The following is a 20,817-nucleotide window of genomic DNA, read 5'->3' on the forward strand; positions in this document are numbered from 1 at the left end:
GTGCAACAAAGAAAATTCTTGGTATGGAGTTTCGCAGGGACCGTCAAGCTGGTAAATTGTTTTAATCTCAACAAAGGTATATTGAGAAAGTACTTGATATGTTTAATATGAATGATTGTAAACATGTTTCTACTCCACTTGCTGCACATTTCAAGTTATCCTCATATCTTTGCCCAGATTCAATGGAAGATGTGGAGTATATGTCTCATGTTCCTTATGCTAATGTTATTGGCAGTCTTATGTATGCCATGATATGCACCAGGCTAGACCTTGCATATGTTGTTAGCATGGTAAGCTGATATATGCATAATCCCGGCAAGAAACACTAGAATGTTGTAAAATGGATTTTTCCGTATCTAAAAGGTACTTCTCATGTTGGCTTGGTATTTGACAAAAAAATGGCTACAACTGATAATGTTGTAAGATATGTTGACTCAGATTATGCTGGTGATCTTGATCGAAGAAGATATCTCTTAGGTTACATCTTTACCCTCTATAATAATGCTATCAGTTGGAAAGCAACACTTCAATCTATTGTTCCATTATCTACAACCGAAGCAGAGTATATTTCAGCCACAAAGGGAGTGAAGGAGGCTACTTGGCTCTGAGGTCTGGTAAATGAACTTGGTCTAACACAAAAAATTCTTATTGTGTTTTATGATAGCCAAAGTGTTATTCATTTAACCAAGAATAATCATTATCACAACAAGACCAAACACATCAATATAAAACATCACTTTATTAGAGATGTTGAGAAATTATGGTTGAAAAGATTCACACTTCTGAGAAATTATGGTTGAACATTGTTCAGACTTGGTTGGTTAATACAGTACTTGAATGCCTTTTGGGGCTATATCGGACGATGAACACTGGTAGAATTCGAACCAAGGTGGAGATTGTTAGAATATGTGGTTCTCATTCAATTCCTAATACCACACATTACTTAAGCACTAATTATTAATCATTACTCTGCTTAAGTTTTGAAGACTCTTCATATGGCCTATTTACTGCTTCAATTTTGAAAACTCTTCATATGGCCTATTTACTAGTGCAGATTCTGAAGACTCTTCATATGGCTTATTAACTAGTTCAGTTTTTGAAGCCAGTAAATAACATCTCCATATCTTGAAGAAATATAGAAAAACATTTTAGAGAGACACACTTTGTAATATACACCTGAGTGTATTTTGGTGAGGATTCTTGTTCCCATTCAAGAGTTTGTACTCTTCTTTTCATAGTGGAACTTTGTTCATTATCGTCCTGTGGTTTTTCCTCTTACATTCAAAAGAGGTTTTCCACGCAAATCCTTGTGTGTTATTTCTCTTGCTCTTTTACTTACTTCTTTTTAATTTCCAATTGTCATGATCATGTGCTTCCGCATGCTACGATACCATAACAATATATATATATATATATATATATATATATATATATATATATATATATATATGTGTGTGTGTGTGTGTGTGTGTGTGTGTGTGTGTGAGAAAAAGTAAACTCCATTATGTTCTTTTTAGTTTTGCAATTTATTTGTCACCAGTAGTGGAACTTGAACAAAAATTTTAGGGGGCCAAATTATATTTGTTATATATAAATTATTTTTTTTAATTTTTTTTTTCATTTTATTCACATCATTTTCTCTATTCAACACAAACACTCATTACAATAAAAATAAAAACAATATGACAAAAATATATATGAAAGTGTAACATAAAGTTTATCATCAACAATAATATATTAAAAAAAATAAAAGTTACCTTTAGTTAGAGTGCTCCTTTACAATTAGGGGTGGGCATGGATTGGATTTTTAATGATCCAATCCACATCCATTTTAGATCCAAATAATTGGATTAGATTTTCGACCCAAATCCATTTTTTTAGCAAAAGTAGTTTGGATTTTCTTAAAATCCAGATCCAAATATTTGGATCAAGATTTAAATCCAATCCAAATATTTGGATCAAGTTCAAAATCCAAAATCCATTTTTTATATAAGAAATTTAAATTGAATTTTTAAAACTTGTGTCATTAAGGTCAACATGATTCAGTTCGTATAGGTCGTCAGGCACGACCCGTCTGAGTTGTCAGGCCGACCCATAGAGGTGTCAATTTGGCCCAGCCCACAAGGCTTGGCCCTGGCCCATGCGGGCGAGGGCCAAAAAAGCCCACACTGAAAAACATCCCCCATCAAAGAAGCCCACAGGGCCAAAAATCCTACAAAAGCCTTGTGAGTCAAGGCCAACTCATGGGTTTTCATCTTCGACATGAAAAATATATTATTTTTTAAAATAGATCCAGATAAGCACGACGACTCGAATAGGTCGTTCGACCCGTCCAGGATGTCGAGCTCCTCCGGGTCGTAGGGCCTGTCTGGTTCTTCGGGCCCGTTTGTGTCGTCATGCCATCCGGCCCGTCCAGCTAGTTCGGCTCCTCGGGCCCGTTTGGGTTGTCGGGCCTGTCTGGGTCATCCAAGTCGTCAGGTCTGTCCGGATCGTCGTGCCCATCTGGGTCGTCTGGCCCGTTCATGTCGTCGTGCCCATCTGGGTTGTAAGGCCTGTGTATGTCGTTAGGCTCGTTCGGGTCGTCGGGCCCGTCTGCGTCGTTTGAGTCGTCAGGTATGTCCGGATCGTCGGGCCCGTCCGGGTCGTCTGACCCGTTCGTGTCGTCGTGCCCATTTGGGTCGTAAGGCCCGTGTAGGTCGTTAGGCCCGTCCTGGTCGTCGGGCCCGTCCGGGGCGTCGGGCTCGTCATGGGTCGTCAGGCCCATCCGGGTCGTCTGAGTCGTCAGGTTCGTCCGGATGGTCAGGTCCATCCGGGTCATCGGGCTCGCCGGACCCGTTCAAGTCATCGGGCCCACCGGGCGTGTTCAGGTCATCGGTCCCGCGTAGCCTGTTCGTATCTTCGAGCCCGCTTGGCCTGTTCAGTTCTTCGAGCCCGCATATCTCGTCCGGGTCATCGAGCACGTTTGGCCAGTTCGGATCTTTGGGCCTGCCTGACCCGTTCGAGTCTTTGGGCCTGCCTGACCTATTTTTGTCATTGGGCCTGCCTGACCCGTTCGGGTCCGCCTGACCCATTCGGGTATTCGGGCCCGCCTTACCTGTTCGATTCTTCGAGCCAGCCTGACTCGTTCAGGTCATCGGGCCCGCCTGACCCGTTCGGGTCTTCAGACCCGCCTAACCCGTTCGGTTCTTCGAGCCCGCTTGACCCACTCGGGTCATCGGGCACGCCTGGCCCATTCGGGTCTTCGAGCCCACTTGGCCCTTTCGGATCTTCGATCCTGCCTGGCCCGTTCGGGTCTTCGGGCCCACTTCGCCTATTCCGGTCTTTGGGCCCGTTTGGCCCGTTTGGGTCTTCGGGCCCACCTGGCTCGTCGGGTCATTGGGCTTGCCTGGCCCGTTTGGGTCATCGGGCTCACTCGAATTTTCCGGATCGTTGGGCCCGATCAACTTGTTCGGTTTGTTGGGCCTGCCTAGTTCGTTCATATCTTTAGGCCCGCCCAACCTCTTATGGTTGTCGGACCTGCCTGATTCGTATAGGTCGTTAAGCAAGGCCCGTCCAAGTATGAATTTAGCCCTAGTTCATCTCAACCTTTAGTCGAACCCAACTAAAAATTTAAATTGAAAATTTGGATTGGATTTTTTGGATTATCCATATTTAAAAATCTTGATTTGTAAAATGGATATCTGATCCATAAAATATATAAAATGTTGATTAGATTGAAATCCAGATCCATTAAATGGATTTTAAATGGATTGGATTTTTAATAAAATAGATTATAAATGGATTGGATTGGAGCAAAAGTGGATTGGATCAAGAAAATTAGATTTTTTGCCCACCCCTATTTACAATCTTTCAATGACTTAAAATCTTCAATAATTGAATCAAAAGTGAAGTTAGTTGCAATATCTCTTTCAATATAGATTATCATAGTGCTTGCTAAATATTCAAGGTTCATCTTATTTCTCAACCTCTTGTTGATTATTTTCATTGCAGAAAAAAAATCTTTCAATTGTAGTTGTAGAAACTAGAAGAGTCATGATAAGACAAAGTAATCTATCAATCAAGTAGTAAACTTCAATTTTTTTTTTGTTGCCAAATATGTACACAACTCTGGCATTCTTGATAAATTCTTGAAATTTGAATCTTGAGGAGCATCAATACTGAAATGTTGAAGTTGAAAATTCAAATTAATATTCTTTTACTCATTAAAATCCATGGGATAACATTTGTCTACAACAGTGCAAATTTTATCAATATTCAGTTGTATCTATAGAAACTAGATGAGTCATGATAAGACGAAGTAATCTATCAATCAAGTACTAAACTTCAGACTTTTTTGTTGTTGCCAAACATGAACATAACTCTTGCATTATTGATACATTATTCAAATTTGAATCTTGATGAGCATAAAAAATGAAATGTTGAAGTTGAAAATTCAAATTAATCTTCTCTTGCTCATTGAAATACATGGGATAATATTTGTCTACAAGAGTGCAAATTTGATCAATATTAAAAGCTTTATAAGAATCCTTAGAATCCAAAGCAGAGCTTAGAATTAATACTTCATTGCTTGGTCATTAAATCTACAATTTAACTCTGGTAATTGCTTATCAATGGTAACAAAGAATATTTCAACTCTCAAATAATACTCTCCACTGTAATATGATCTTTTTGGTGATGAGAACGTTCTTGCCTTACTACATAAGAAGCCCCAAAATTAGGCACCTCAATGTCATGTTTTCCACAAATAGAAGTCACATTTTTTAATAACTTATCCCAACCATTAACTATATCCTGAGATTGTTGTTGTAATGCTTGACAAAGAACATATGTTATCCCCATAATTTCTCTAATTAAATACAATATCAGTATAAACTCAAATGAGGTCAAGCTTTTGTAAGCATTATAAGCATCACCACGTTGTGAAGAAGTAGATCCATCAACGATATAAATCATCAATGATCATTGATTACAGTTTTACAAAAATTAGATATGTTTTAAAATAAATCGTGAAATTTTTAAGTGATCATATATTGATTTAAAATTTGTTAATATGAATAATAAAGTAAAGGGACTTAGTAGTATTATTTAATTACAATATAGTTTTTTAATAATAATAATTTTTAGACTATATTTATATTGGGTTGACATTTAATATCATAAATAAAAATAAAAAAACATTTAAAATAAAATCCTAATTAATCGGAGAATATTTAAGAGATAATATCAGCAAAATAAGAAAGAATTGATCCATATTTGCTTACGTATAAGACCAATACTAAAGACATTTTTTACATACATTTTTACGGAGGTTAAAATCCTCGTTTTGCTCTTTTTTTTTTTTCATTTGTAACATTAAATTAATTAGGTCACAGGGTGATTAAAGTGGCACAATCACACGGTATTGTATTTAATTTAATTTCTATATTTGAATTTTTGATTCGTCTATTTTTTTTTAAATGAAATAATATTATTTCTCACTACAATAAGACTAAATTATTAATTAAGCTTAATTATAATTTATATATACTTTTTTAAATAATTTTTAAGAATTTATACATAAAATAAATTTTCCTAAATATTAAAATTATATTTAAAAAAATACCTATTTTAAACTTATATATATTCTTTAAATGTTAAAAGTGTAAATGCAAAATGGCATGTAATTTAAAAAAAAAAAAAGCATTTTCCTCCTTATATAAAAATTTAATGTGACAAATACATTTACATATTATAACATAATATATTTATATCTTTGTTAGTTTATTTATGAATTTAATGTGACAAATATAAAAATTTTAAAATTACAACCGTCTACATTTACATATTTAATATTTAAAAAATATAAGTATAAAATATTGATTTTTTTTATTGAATTAACAATGTAAACAATAAAATTAATTTGAATATTTAGATGTACAAAATCTAAAAAGAATATTTTAACATGCATACAAAAGATGTAATTAAGCTTAATTAATAATTTGGTCCCATCCGTGAGTAGGGACAACATTGCTCAGTTTTTAAAAGATTGAGATTCAATTGAGTCAAAATTTCAAATAGATTAAATTAAATATGAGACACTGTCATTTGACACTTAGACTGACATATGACATTGAACCATCACGTGATAACCCAATGGGTTTGGATGAATTTAGGCCTATATATATGTATAAGATTATTACCAAGATATTGGCAAATAGAATGAAGTGTGTGCTCCCAAAAGTTATAGATTTCTCACAATCATCATTCTTAAAGGGGAGGGGTTATTGGACAATATCCTTGTAGCTAATGAAGTTGTTGAAGAGCTGAGTAGAAAAAAGAAGTCAAAGGTAATAATAAAAGTGGACTACGAAAGAGCGTATGATTTTATGAGTTGGGATTTTTTATATTACATAATGGGGAGACTAGGATTCTATAGGCAATGGATTGGATAGATACATGCTTGTTTGGGGTCTATAACAATATCTATGTTGGTAAATAGAAGCCCAACTCAAGAATTTAAACTAATATAAAAGGTTTAAGATAGGGAGACCCAATGGTCCCATTTCTATTCCTAATAGTAGTTGAGGGCCTAGTTGGATGGTAAGATAGGAAATTGGAAAGAAAATGCTTAAAGAGTATGAAGTTGGAAACAATGCAATTTGGGTTAACTTGTTGCAATTCGCAAATGACCTTTTTTTGTATATCAACCTAAGACTAACAATATCATGGTAATAAAAAACATTATGAGATGTTTTGAGTTAGTCTTTGATCTTACGACTAACTACCATAAAAGAAAGATAGGCGCCATAAGGGTACAAAAAGTGGTACTATAATACTAAATTGTAGGTATATGCCAATCTCATTCAAGTACCTAGGCCTGCCTATATGAAGGAATCCAACAAGTAAACAATTATGAGAGGAGATAATAGATAAACTAAGGAATAAGCTATCTAGATGGAAGGGTAGAACACTTACTTTTGTTGGTCGTTTATATCTTATCAATTATGTTATTTTGGCTCTTCCTCTTTTCTACTATTCAAAGCATCAAAATGTGTTGGTCAAATGATCAAGAAAATGAAAATAAATTATGTATGTGGATGAGGGTTAGAGGATCGAAAAATAGCTTGGATTAAACGGGAAAAATTATGTAGACCAAAGGTTGAGGGTGGGCTCGGAATTAGAGACATAGAAAATTTTAACATATCTTTACTAGCAAAATGGAAATGGAGAATGTGTATGGAAAATAAGGGATTATGGAAGGAGATCTTAAACTCTAAGTATGGATCATGGAGAAATTTAAGTGAGTATAATAAAGTAAAGCATGCATCATGGTGGTGGAAAGACTTAAGTAAAGTGTGTGGGGAAGGGTAGTTGGGTAGTTGGTTTGACAACACCACACTATGGAAAGTGGGATCAGGAAATAAAACAAAATTTTGGGAGGAGAAATGGGCAGAAAAAATACCTCTTGGTCATATGCTTCCTCGATTTTTTGCCATATCAAATAGTGAGAAAAAAAAGGAGTGGACAGTTGGGTGAATTAAGAGAAACTAATGCAAATTATAACAAGCCAATATTTGATAGTGAAAAGGAATATACTTAAGCTTGGAAAGAAGATAAGGATGAAGTGTTTACAGTAAGACATTTGGGATATCGTAGAGAGTGGATACAAAGAACCAACGGAGGACGCAAATCAGACGATGGCCCAGATTACCACGTTAAAGAAGACGCGAGTTTAAGACAAGTCAGCTTTGTATTTTTTCTACAATGTTGTGGACGAGTCAGGCTTCGAGAAGATTGCAAACGTTGCATCTTCAAAGGAAGCATATGATATTTTGGAGGTTGCATACAGAGGGAACGACATACAAGTATGATTTCAAGCTCTCAGTGGAGAATTTAAAGGGCTGAAGATGGAAGATAAAGAGTAGGTAACCAAGTACATAACTCGGGTAGAGAAGGTGGCCAACCAACTCGGCAGAAATGGAGAGCCAATGCCAGCAAGCCGGGTTGTGGAGAAAATCTTGAGGTCATTGACAAATGATTTCGAGGGCATCGTATGCGCCATCAAGAAGTCAAAGGACATGTCAATTCTCTTAGAGGAAGAACTTGTCGGGTCACTAGAGGCCCATGAACAAAGGAGAGGGAAGAAGCACGAACCGCGTGATCAAGCACTAAAGGTGTAACTTGATTTGGATGAAACTCGAAATACTCAGAGCCGAGGTCTTGAGGTAGAGTATGAGGTAGCAGAGGACGAGGTGGTCGAGGTCAAGGTGGACGTGACCGAGATGATGTTAAAGAGAGCACATATCAGACCAGGCAGCAGAATTGGCATGGTCGTGGTCAAGAAAGGGGTTAAGAAGATTGGTCCAAGTCAGAAGTGGAATGCTTCAGGTGTGGCAAGTACGACCATTACGCAAGAGAATGCAGATCGACAAGTTTCTACAATTGTGGTAAGGTCGATCATATAGCAAAATATGGTCAATCGAAAAAAAAGGAGAAAAATCTTCTCAGAGAGAAAGACGACGAGGAGGAGATAGGGAGTTTAATGATAATGCAAAACTCAGATGCCAAACTCAAGAGCGGTGAATCGAAAGCTGAGTGGCATTCAGGCCATGTGAAGGAAAGGAGATCAGGTGACAAGCTTAGTCAAAGTTATTTAAACTCGGTTTGGTATCTGGACATTGGAGCGAGCAATCACATGTGTGAAGATGAGAGTTTCTTCAATGAACTCACTAAGGTGGAGGCCAGATTAGTGTCATGTGGAGATGATTCCAAGATGGTGATAAAAGGACGTGGAATAATCCGGCACATGTAGAAGGATGGACGGGTTGGAGAAATCAGGGATGTCTACTATGTTCCTGAGCTGAAGGGTAATATGTTGAGCATAGGTCTGATAGTGGAGAAAGGAAACTTGATTCTAATAAAGAACCAGGTACTGTACTTGAAGGACAAGCACAGGCGACTAGCAGCCCGTGTAGAAAAGAAGAAAAATCGGATGTACAAATTGGAGTTGAGCATCTTGCAGAAAAGGTGTTTGAAACATGTGGACAATAAAGGCAGTGCGAGATCTGTTTGGAACAACGTGGTGAAGAAAGAGAGAGGTAAGAAAATTAAAGTAGTGTGATCAGAAAGAGAAGAGACAACCAATCTTGCCGAAGAAGTTGAAGAAGAAGTAATGTTGTTGATGATGGGATGTAGCTCGGGGGATGAGCATAAATAGTGGAGAAACCAACAAGAAGGTTAAGTGTCATAAATCAGTCCAGTAGCACGGAGAGGTTGTCAAGACGTGTCGACCGCTTGAAAAGCTTAGTAGAGAGTGTGGAGATCTCAGACAACTCGATGGAGCATGTGGAAAGCTTGATGGAGCATGAGGCCAGCTTAGTTTGTAAGACCCGAGAAATTTGAATAATTAAATAAATAATTATTTAATAAATGCGGGTAGTAGAAGCCTTTATGACATTTAATGCAAATTGATATGACGTGAAATAGTACTAGCTCAAGTGGTTGAGAGTACCTGGTTGTGTGAAAGAACTCGGGTTCGAGTCCTAAGTATGTCAATTATATGATATTTTAAAATGTGCATTATTTTAATGTTATGATTGAATGTGAGTAGTGATAATGTAATCCTAATATTATAGGAATTACCATGAAACATGTGTTGGTTGAATTGGTTGTGCATTGACTTTGTAATTAAGGGGTTGTGTGTTCAAACCTTGTTAAGAATGAATTAAACTTTCTTTTTGCCTAATTTTCTTTTGGCAAGAATATGAAAGGGGAGAGAAACCCTAGCTGCAAAATGGGCAGCCTAGGGGGCTGAGAAATCACCTTGTTAATGACTATTGAATAGTCATTAAACCTCTTTTATAAAAATTTTCGTTTTAGAGAGTAAATAGGATTTTTTTACTCTAATTGGAGGAAAAAGCAGTGGTAAGAGTGTGTAAACTGCTGTTGTGAGTGCACTAGGAAAGGAAGTGATCAAAGCAACCATTATCAGCATAGGCGGAAGGGTTTCAGGTCAATTTGGTGGTGAAACAAAGGAGCACTTGTGGGGAGCACGAAATAAGCTTGGAGTTTTCGAATTGAGCAAGGATTAATAGGCTAAGGGAGCTACTCTATTTGCCATATTAAATTGTATGATTTATGTGGTATGTTGTATGATTGGGTGACGTTTCTGCATTAAAATTCTACTGGTTTTGAGTTTCTAGAAATTTCCAGAAACCGCTTGGCGGCTTTGATGGTCCGTAGGCGATGCATGAGCGTGACACCCATTTCTGGGTTGTTTCAGATGAACTGTCGGGCGGCACGGGTGCTTCCGCCAGACGGAACGAACAATAGTGTGATTTATGTGATATTTTTTACGGACTTTATGATATTTTGGGTTGATACGAAAGTATCATATGCATATTGAATGAGATTTGGGAATTTAGGGTTCTTCATGGGTGTGGGAAAAATCTGGGATTTTCCCAGAACTGTATGTACCGCCTGGCAGTAAAGAGCTGCCGCCAGGCAATAAGAGTGGTGTTCTGTTAACGAAAAACGCTGTTTTTTGTGTTTTCACGGAGCAGGTATCGTCGGGCGCTGCTTTCACGGCGCCAGGCGCCACTGATTTTCCTGGCCTGCGCAGTTGTCGTAAAACTGCATTTCCTGGTTTGTTAACTATCCGATTTAGGAGAAATTTTGAAAGGTAGTCCATAACATGTAGTTCTTCACTATGAACGGTGGAGATTTGATTTGGAGGACAATAGCTAGTGATATACGTCACGCATGATTGATTGTTTGAATTCCTTAATAGTATGATTACAAATGGATGATTACGTGTTCTCAAGTGTTGGTATGGCCTTGATTGGTGAATGTATATATATAAATATATAAATGTGTGAATGATGAGTATGTTTTTGGTATTGCTTGCTGAGGCATGTTGAATATATGAACCTATATATGTTAGCTCAAATGTATGATGTTGTAAGTGTGTGAATAAGGCCACTATTGATGATATCTCTATGACCGAGTGTTGCATGATCATGACGGGTTTTGGGAAAGTATGGGAACATGATAATCATACTTTAAATGTAATAAAATTGTGAGGGCATGCAGAATAAGTATATAGCTTTGATGGTGTCTTATGTGGAGTATGTGAATTGTAAGCATGCAAAGGGTTGGGAAAATGAGAAGGAGAAATAAAGTGTGTGTTGGAATTGATTTAAGAGGTAAATATATATGAATTATAAAAGAGAGGAATGTGTGCTTATACTTGAAAGATGCATATGTGTTGTGATGTTGTAATTTGAAATATATGAATGTGTATGTTGATTTCTGGATGTTTGAGAATTGAATAGGTGAATGGTAGGAAATGAATTAGAGTACCTAAAACTAGTAGTATCACATTACTGGTGTGGCGCCTGGCGGTGTAAAGTGGACTGCTAGGCGATAGTAGGAAAATAAGGATGTCTTGCGAGTTGTGGCGCTCAGCGGTTAGGTGGAACCGTCAAGCGGTCTGTACTGCCATTTCACCTAGCGATGCTTAGGCTGCGTTAGGCGATGGTGTAGTGGCAGGGTGCATTGTGATATGTTTTGCATGGTTTGTTGTGTTGGTCCTGGTCTGGGATATGCTTGATGTTGTCATGGATGGGTAGGTTCATGACTGATGATGAACACGTGATGATATGAGCGGGGAGGTTCATATCCTATTACTCTCGTGTGGGGATACGAGCGAGGTAGGTTCGTATGTTCCGTGTTCACACTTGAGAGATGTTGTGAGCGAGGAGGTTCGTAGAGTTAGACCACGAGCAGACAGGTTCGTGGAAGCATTGGAATCCCTAAGACCAGCTTGAGTATGTACCTTGTGTAGGGTAGTGTGCTTTTCTTGTTTCGTTATCATGATGTGATGTGAGACTTGGATCAGGGGATGCTGTGCCATGAGCGGGTAGGTTCATGGATGGTGGTGAACATGTGATGATATAAGTGGGGAGGTTCATATCCTGTTACTCTCGTGTGGGGATATGAGCGATGTAGGTTCGTATGTTTCGTGCTCACACTTGAAAGATGCTGCGTGCGGGGAGGTACGTAGCTGGTGGATCACGTGTATTGGACTACGGGCGGGTAGGTTCGTAGAGCAGGACTACGAGCAGGGAGGTTCGTAGAGCAGGACTACGAGCAGGGAGGTTCGTAGAGGTAGGACAACGAGCAAGCAAGTTCGTGTGAGCATCATAAACCCTGAATCTGAGACTAACTATTTTGTGTGTTGTTAAGGTTGAAAAGCCTTAGGGATTAAGGTCTTGGCCAAGAATTAAGTAGATTAAAATAGATGGGTGTATCTTGATTTTCTTATTAACTTATATGTTATTTGTTTATGAGCTCACCCTATCTGTTTGTGTTTGGCGATGATCGTGTAATGCGTTACACGGGAGCAGATGATGTTGCAGGTGGTGCTGATGAGGCATAGCATCGGAGAGAGGGTTAGTTGGGAAAAGCTTTTACTGGAATTTTATCATTATTGTTTTTATGAACCTTGCAAACAATGTCTTACTGATTTATGAATTTGGATACTGTATTGGAGTTTCATAAATTATGGATTTTTGGATAACTTCCGATTAATGAATGTTTTAAAATTTCCTGCGTTTTGGGAAGTGAAGTATAATAAATGAGGTTTTCATCATATTTCTTAATTTTTATTACTTAAATTAATAATATCCGATTGGGATGTTACATAGTTAGCTCAGTGGGAAGTCCGAATACCTTGATTAAGTTGGTGGAGCAAGTGGAGTGCCCAGATCGTTCGGGGGAGCAAGTGATCACCTTGAAAAGCTTAGCAGGGAGCCTAGGTAGCTCGGTAGAGCGTCCAACTAGCTCAGATAGATCAATGTGGATTGTGGATAACTCGGATCTTGAACAAGAAGAGTAGTTGCATGCCGAGAAAGATCATAGAGCAGTACTGAAGGAGCAAGATGAGAAGTGGCGACTTGAAATAGATGATGATGGGTTTGGTGTGAAGAAGGCGTGGGAATTGTCCGATCTCTTAAAGAGAGCTCAGCCTATTCAGAGGAACCCGATTAATGGCAAGTCGGTCACAAAGATAATAAAGAACCCAACAAAGGGTAAGTCAATCAAGCTTAAGATGAAATCAGTTAATGAGAAGATCAAGTCAGACAAAGAGAAGGTCAAGTCGGTTAAAGAGAAAAGCAAATCAGCTATGGAGATAGATGATTGTTTGGGATGAGAGAAGAAAAAAAATTTAAGATTATGGGGGAGTTTTGTTGGATAATCTTTAACTTTGTTAGATAATCTTTAATTTTGTTAGATAATATTTAGATTATGTTTTAGATTATGGAGTTGTTTTCATATAGCAAAGTGATAAGGTATTTTATATTTGGTCAATTAGATTTAAGTTAGTTGTTATTTTAGTTAGTTGGAGTATCTAAGATTTAGTTTGATAATAAGGAATATTAGATAAGATTAGATTAGATTAAGATTTAGTTTGGTTTGTAAATATTTGGTTTGTAATTGGCTATATAATAGCCCATTCTCCATCAATGAAAAACACCACACACTAGTGCAGTAAGGGCTTTTGGCCCCGGTTGTTTTTTATATTCTGCCCCGGTTCCAGAACCGAGGCATATTGGGGTGAGGAAAAAAGGGTGGTTTTTGGCCTCGGGTGTCAACCGAAGCCATAGGGGGTACTTTTCTGCCTCGTTCTCTGAGGTCCCAAAGCCATAGGGGTACTTCGCTCGCACCACCATTAGCACTGTTGCACTCATCCTCGCCACCGAGATCGTCGGCAAACGCTGGCGCGGCTAGACCTTCACCAGCACTGAACGAGCAACCTACCGCGATGCTCAGACCCATGCTACCACGACACAGTCTAAATGCGACAACGACAAACCACCATGAACCAGTAGAGCTAAGAGATCTAGAGATTCAACACCTCAATCGCCGTTCGAAGCAGAACTTCAAGCCACTGTTGCGGGCAACCCTACCACTGTACCGCCAACACCACCGCAGACAAAAGAAGAGAGTGACCATAAAATCACGCCTTTGCCGTGAGCCGCGAGCACGCCTCCTTCGCCAATGACGAACCAAACACCACCGCACGAGAAAATGAAGACGAGAATGCCTCCACTGTGCGCAAAGTGTTCGCTCAGGAACGAAGGTGAACAATGCGAAGTCGCGAATTTGGGAACCTAAATAGGGCATATGGTCTCGGTTCAATTAATAACCGAGGCCTAAAGTCCCTTTATGGCCTCGGTCAATAAAGACCCGAAGCCAAATGTGACGGCCCTGGTGACATTTTTGAAATTAGGGTTACTGACTCACTTATAGGCCTCGGTTCTTTTTTAACCGAGGCCAAAAACCTCTTCATATTACCTCGGTCCAGAAACACCCGAAGCCAAAAGTGCTGACGCTGATGGCATTTTTGAAATTTTGGTTACTAGACTGCCTTATAGGCTTCGGTTCTTTTGCAACCGAGACCTAAATTGGAAGAAATTGCAAAAATGTCACCGCCTCCTTATAGGCTTCGGTTCCGCTATAACCGAGGCCTATAAGGCGAAGTAAAATATCAAATCTGCACTAGTGACAGTAAGTTACATTACATATTCTTTTAGCGTGTGTGAGTTTTTTCTAACAAAACCTACATAACTACTACTCCCACATTCTTCTATCTCCATAATTTTCTCTACCCCATCAACTATTCCTTTCACAACATCAAAGTACTATCAAATGTTTATTCAAGTATGACACCAGGATTACAAATCGCTTCATTTTCTCTCTAATGTAGACCGTGGGATAGTACTTTGGCATATCCCTTACTTTTGAAGATTCTTGATGTGCTGCAAATAATGGTTTCTAGATACCATGTAAACAAAAACCCACTGTGTTAATTTGGGATCCACCATTAGATTAGCTTCTTTGCTATGCATGAACAAACATGAGGTTATATTAGGTGGCTAATTTGTCAATCATTATTGAGGAAGGTGAGTTATGTACTTCCATTGAGCTTTCTAATCCCTAAAAATGACTTCTGTGACCATACGATATGCAATGTTGTTTTCTTGAGTCATAGGTTGATTATTTTGAAAGTCCTCAAAGACAACACCACATGCCATGTCTCTTATTTGGTCCCATGTCCCTCCACAAATAATTAAAGTAACCAATTCATAGTTTTTGCATAACCTTTTATCTATATATATTCACTTATTCAAGCATTTAGGATTAACATAAATCATTCACATCTGAAAGCATTCAAAATTCTTGAGACTTCTCTTGAAACCGTTATCTTCTTAAATCAATACAGTAATTGGTTTTCCTTTACCTATTACTAGGAAGGCCTTTTTTGTAGCAAGTCAAGTATCTTCAAAAGTTGCAGACGCACAAAAGGGCCATCTTGTAGTCTCATACTTTAATCAACCTTCATTCCAAGACTTGTTGAATAAAGTTGAGGAAGAGTTTTGATATGATTATCCTATGGGTCGCCTCTTAATTCCTTGCAGTGAAGATGTCTTCCTAAGTATAACATCTTGCTTGAATCGACCTTAAGTATGACATTTTAAGAGACTAGCATAGATTAGTAGAGGCCTTTTTCACAATATGCATCATTTGAGTTTGGAAACACCCACCTTCCTCGAGAAAGATGGCAAAGAAAAGTAATAACAAAATCATTGTATATAATATTTTTTAACTAAATTGAATTCTACTACTGAAGCATTTCCTTGGTAGTTTCCTTTTTATCTCAAATCATGTGTTTTATTTTCTTGTGTTTTGTCTTGTGCAGTTGGTTTATATATGTTTATGATTTCCATTAATTTGGTTTATGTTTAATGTTTGTTTCGGAGTACACGTTAGAGCATGATCTAGTTGTTGGAAGGTCTTAGACATGGGATTTCAGCAGAAATGGGATAGTGTGTTTGGCCCTCACTATTTATGTTCTTAATGCATGTTTTGATGGATGCTTAATGCATGAGATTTGGTAAGGCATGTCAGACTTAGATAGGCTTTACAAGAGACATCTGTGTGTCTAATCTTAGAGAACATGGAAAGTAAGGGAAAGTAATATCCATCACAAATGAGAGTACTGAATAATTTTGCAACAAGAGCCATATGAGGGAGATTGCTTGGGAAATCTATTTAATCATTCTGAACATTAGAATTATTGTTTGGTTGGTGTGCCTAAGCTTTAAAAAGTTATTGCCAAAACTAATAAACACCCTCTCTTGATCAAAGACAATGGTCTTAGGGAACCCATGGATTTTAACCACTGAATTAATGAAGGTTTCCGCTACAATTTTGCTAGTGAACTCGCTTTTAAGAGGAATAAAATGAGCGAACTTAGATAGCCGATCGACAACCACCATTATCGTGGAATAACCATGCGAAAGAGGTAGATGGGTGATGAAATCCATCGCAATATCCTCCCATATTTGTTGAGGAATCGGTAAGGGTTGTAGTAAACCCGATGACAAAGCATGATCAATTTTGGCTTGTTGGCAAATGTGATAGTGGCGTACAAAATTTCTAATATCTTGTTGCATTCGGGGCCAATAGAATCGATAAGAGATGCGAGCTACTGTTTTGGAAACCCCACCATGACCTCCTATTTTGGAAGTATGAAACTCCCTTATAATCTGAAGTCGAAACTCACTGCCTACAAGCAATACCAAACGATCTTTCCCAAACAATATCCCATCCTTGACAGTATAATGATGAGCGTGGACTTGGCCTTGTAAACACTGATTAAAAATCTGAAATAATTGATCACCTTGCTGAATCCCCTGTCCCACCTGTTTCAACCAATCATTATTATATTCAGACCAAGCCATCACCAAGCTTCGAGATAACGCATGGGGGGGATATTCTCTCTGCCAGGCTTGTATTGAATTGTAAAATCACAGCCAAGAAATTTTGGGAGCCATTGTTGTTGTTCCGGGATTTGTAAATTTTGTTCCAATAACACTTTTAAGCTTTGGTGATCAGTTTTGATAATGAATTTATGGCCCAGGACATAATGTCGAGATTTAGCTATGGTCTCCGTTATTGCATAAAACTCACGAATGTATGCTGACTGGTGTTGCATTCTTGCCGACCACTTCTTAGAAAAATAAGCAATAGGATGGTGCCCTTGATAGAGAACAACTCCAATACCCATGCCAGAAGCATTCGTCTCAAGAATAAATGGTTCCTTGAAATTAGGAATTGCGAGCACCGGTGTAGAAGTCATGGCACTTAAAAGAGTCTTTCTTAAAAGAGTCTTTCTTAAGCAAGTCCGTTAAGGGAGCAACGATCGTAGCATAATTCTTGATAAATCTGCGGTAATATCTACTCAAGCCTAAAAATCCCCGGAGTTGCTTAATGTTGGTGGGTTGAGGCCAATCCTTCACAGCTAAGACTTTTTGGATATCCATAGCCACACCATTACCAAACAACACATGGCCCAAATATTCAACCTTCATGACCCCAGAAGAACATTTGGCCAAGCGGGCATACAACTCATGGTGCTGCAATATTTTTAAAACAGTCTCTAAATGGCACAAATGATCCTTCCAATTGGAACTGTACACCAAAATATCATCAAAAAAGACTAAGACAAACTTTCTCAACATGCCTTTAAAAATCTCGTGCATCAAATTTTGAAAAGTAGCTGGGGCATTAGTAAGCCTGGAAGGCATGACAAGCCATTCATAGTTTCCATGATGCGTCCGAAAAGCGGTTTTATATTTGTCATTGGGATTGAGCAATATTTGATGGTAACCGGACCTTAAATCCAACTTAGAAAAACATGTGGCCCCATATAACTCATCAATCAATTCGTCAACTGTAGGTATGGGAAAGGTGTCTTTAATTGTGATGGCATTTAAAGCTCGATAATCGGTACAAACACACCAGGATCCATCCTTCTTTTTAACCAAAAGAATTGGAGAAGAAAAAGGGCTACGACTGGGATGAATGATGCCCTCTACTAACATGCTCTGAACTAAGCGCTTAATTTCCTCCTTTTGACTATGAGGATAGCGATATGCTTTCACCTTGCACTACAAAAAAATAAAATAAATATGGCAGTTATAAAAGACTGCCACAATTTGTTTCATAATACGACGATTTTATAACTACCATATTTTGTATGCAAAATATGACATTTTCAAATGTCATTATACTCCTATTATACATCTTTCTTGGCAGACATCTTTTTAGTAGTGCTATCTTTCGCTCACAATACTTTTTTTTTATTCATCTCTCATTTAATTATTTTTTTTATTACCAAATAAAAATTATAAAAATTGAATTTTAATATAGTGTTTGTAGGAGACAAAACAAAGTGAAGACAAAACCCTAGAAAATCCACTCAATCATCCCCACCTTCACCCAAAAGGGTTTCATCGCGAGTACGCAGAACAGGCTCACCGACGTGTACCAATGCCGGAGACCTCACCGGCTCTGACTGCCATAGTTGCGTGGAACGGATTCTGGACATGCTAGGTCGCCTATGCGGCGACGCGGCTGTAGCGACACGAGTCCAGCTTAGTGGGTGCTACCTGAGGTACGAGGTGGTCGGGTTCAAGTAGGTTGCGACGATGCAACTACTGTACAAGGTCTGCAGACCCGCAGGGTAGTCGATGGCGGGGGGTTCGAGGCGAGGAGGGACACGACATTTGGGATGGTGGAGAACGATGTCCAGAGTAGTGGGAACTTGTTCTACACCGGGAAGCTTGATTTAAGCAAATGCTCACATGATCAACTAAGTATAGTGCAAGGTGAACAATTTATGTTCTTGATAACTTCTGTGTAATAAGAAATGTAACACATAAAAGAATTTCACTGTGTTCTAGTCAATCCTTCAAAGCATTATAAAATTTTTCATGCCTCTATTATCATTGTGTTCTATTTTCAGGCTTTAAGAAGGAATTCGAGAAGGCAATGAGTGTGGTTGGAGACTCTCCATCTAGAGGAATGTTTATAGATTTTTGCTTTGACCACGGTTAAACAGAATCACAGGAAACATGGTTTAAAAGTGACTCACCACATCTTGCCAATACAGTAAGATGCTGCATTATTTTCTTCTATTTGTCGAATATAAGGATTTTTGTGTGTTATGAGTATTGTTATTATCATTACTTGCTTTTTTATGCAGTTGAAAAACGAACTTGTCATGGAAACAAATGATCAAAGAGTCAAATAGTTCAGTTTTTTATCTGGGTAAAGTATTTTTATTCCTAATTGCTACTACGTTGTGGATAAACATGTCTTGCAATTGTAGGATGCTGTGGAGGCTTAAATGAGAAGACTGAAATTGGAGCTCAAGCAAACAATGGAAATGTACAGCAATGCTTACAAAGAAGCACTCACCGCACAGCAAAAGGTACGATATTATGGCATCTGTTTCTGCATTTTGAAAGCACAAAATGGTCTAACTCTGAATGCTATGCAATGCATCACAGGTTGTGGAACTCCAATGCTAGAAATTAGAGGAAGAGAGGAGATTGGAGGAGGCAAGGCTTGCCGAAGAAGTTGCATTGGCGGTTGCAAAAAAGGAGAAGGCAAGATCAAAAGCAGCCATCGAGACAGCTGAGGCACAGAAGACGATTGCAAAACTGGAATCATAGAAGAGAACTAGTGCTGAAATGAAAGCATTGATGGAAACGGAAGAGAAGAGAAAAGCAGTGGATGCTTTATCAAGCTCTGGTTTGAGGTATAAAAGGTACACAGTTGAGGAGATTGAAGTTGCCACAAATATTTTTGCCGAGTTACAAAAGATCGGAGAAAGGGGTTATGGTGGTCCAGTTTATAAGTGCCTTTTGGACCGTACACCTGTGGCAATGAAGGTTCTACGTCCTAATGCAGCACAAGGAAGGTTACAGTTTCAAAGAGAGGTAATTAACCAGACAGACAAACTTTCTTGCCCCTTTATGCAACACTTCATGTGCAATACCAATAAATGAAAAGGTTTTCAGCCTAACTAAAATAAAGAAAAGAAAATTTTGTGATCTTAGGAGGGTACTTAAGCAAGGAAGAAATGGATAAGATATGTGGTAGGGAGGTAAAATCTCTTGGACTTGTCTATTTTGGTGATGTAAGACTTGGTTAAAAACGTGAAGTTTGTATGTCTTGTTAACTTTCTTACAAGGCTTTGAATTGAAGAAGTTTTTGTTCTCTAAAGTACTTATAAGTTATACTTCGAAATTGAAATGCTTCTTCAACTTGTGGTTGGTGACTTTAATTATGGTTCCAATATTGTGGTTTGAAAACCCTCTAAAATCATAATTATCTATATTGGCCTAGATTTTTCTGCACTTGTAATACTCAACCAAATGCTACCATGATCACATCCACAATTTAAGTATGTATACTTTTGCATGAACATACAGGTTGAGGTACTAAGTTGCATTCGACATCCAAACATGGTTCTCCTCATAGGAGCATGCCCTCAGTAAAAGAATATAGATACAACACATGGTGTCTCAGCCCTTTTACACACTGGATAGGCTGATTATAATAAAATTATTCTAGTGTTTTCTCTAATGTCAAACTTCCAAAATCATATCACTAATAACAGAGTTGTATAACAAGAAACATATTTTTTCAACAAGAAATTATATAAGTTTATTATAATACATGTGAATTTGAATAGCTTTTAAGTTTTTTTTTTCTATTCTAGATACCCGATGTTGGAAGTGGTGCTTTATCCATTATTATTGAAATAAGAAGATCAAGCGGTGCAGAAAAGACTAGTTAAAAACATAGATACAGGAACATAACTATAGAAATTTAGCAAAATTTATGATAATAATGTGTAGGATTTTTTTTTTTGGTTTTTTTTTCAATATGCAAACTTTTGGATGGTGTTCCATAATATCA

The 20,817-nt window shown here is 38.0% G+C and overlaps 1 long non-coding RNA gene across 1 annotated transcript; it reads left to right on the top strand.

Annotated features, from left to right (window-relative positions):
* The first annotated feature begins 18,293 nt into the window (after positions 1 to 18,293).
* Positions 18,294 to 20,488, top strand: LOC114169021 (uncharacterized). Its single transcript, XR_003600811.2, has 4 exons — positions 18,294 to 18,716; positions 18,854 to 18,999; positions 19,094 to 19,321; positions 19,401 to 20,488. It is a non-coding gene; the product is annotated as an uncharacterized LOC114169021 (long non-coding RNA).
* Positions 20,489 to 20,817: the final 329 nt, after the last annotated feature.

This window comes from Vigna unguiculata, chromosome 11 (genome assembly GCF_037176805.1).
Source record: "Vigna unguiculata cultivar grain cowpea cultivar isolate G323 ecotype 2 chromosome 11, ASM3717680v1, whole genome shotgun sequence".
NCBI classification, from domain to species: Eukaryota; Viridiplantae; Streptophyta; class Magnoliopsida; order Fabales; family Fabaceae; genus Vigna; species Vigna unguiculata.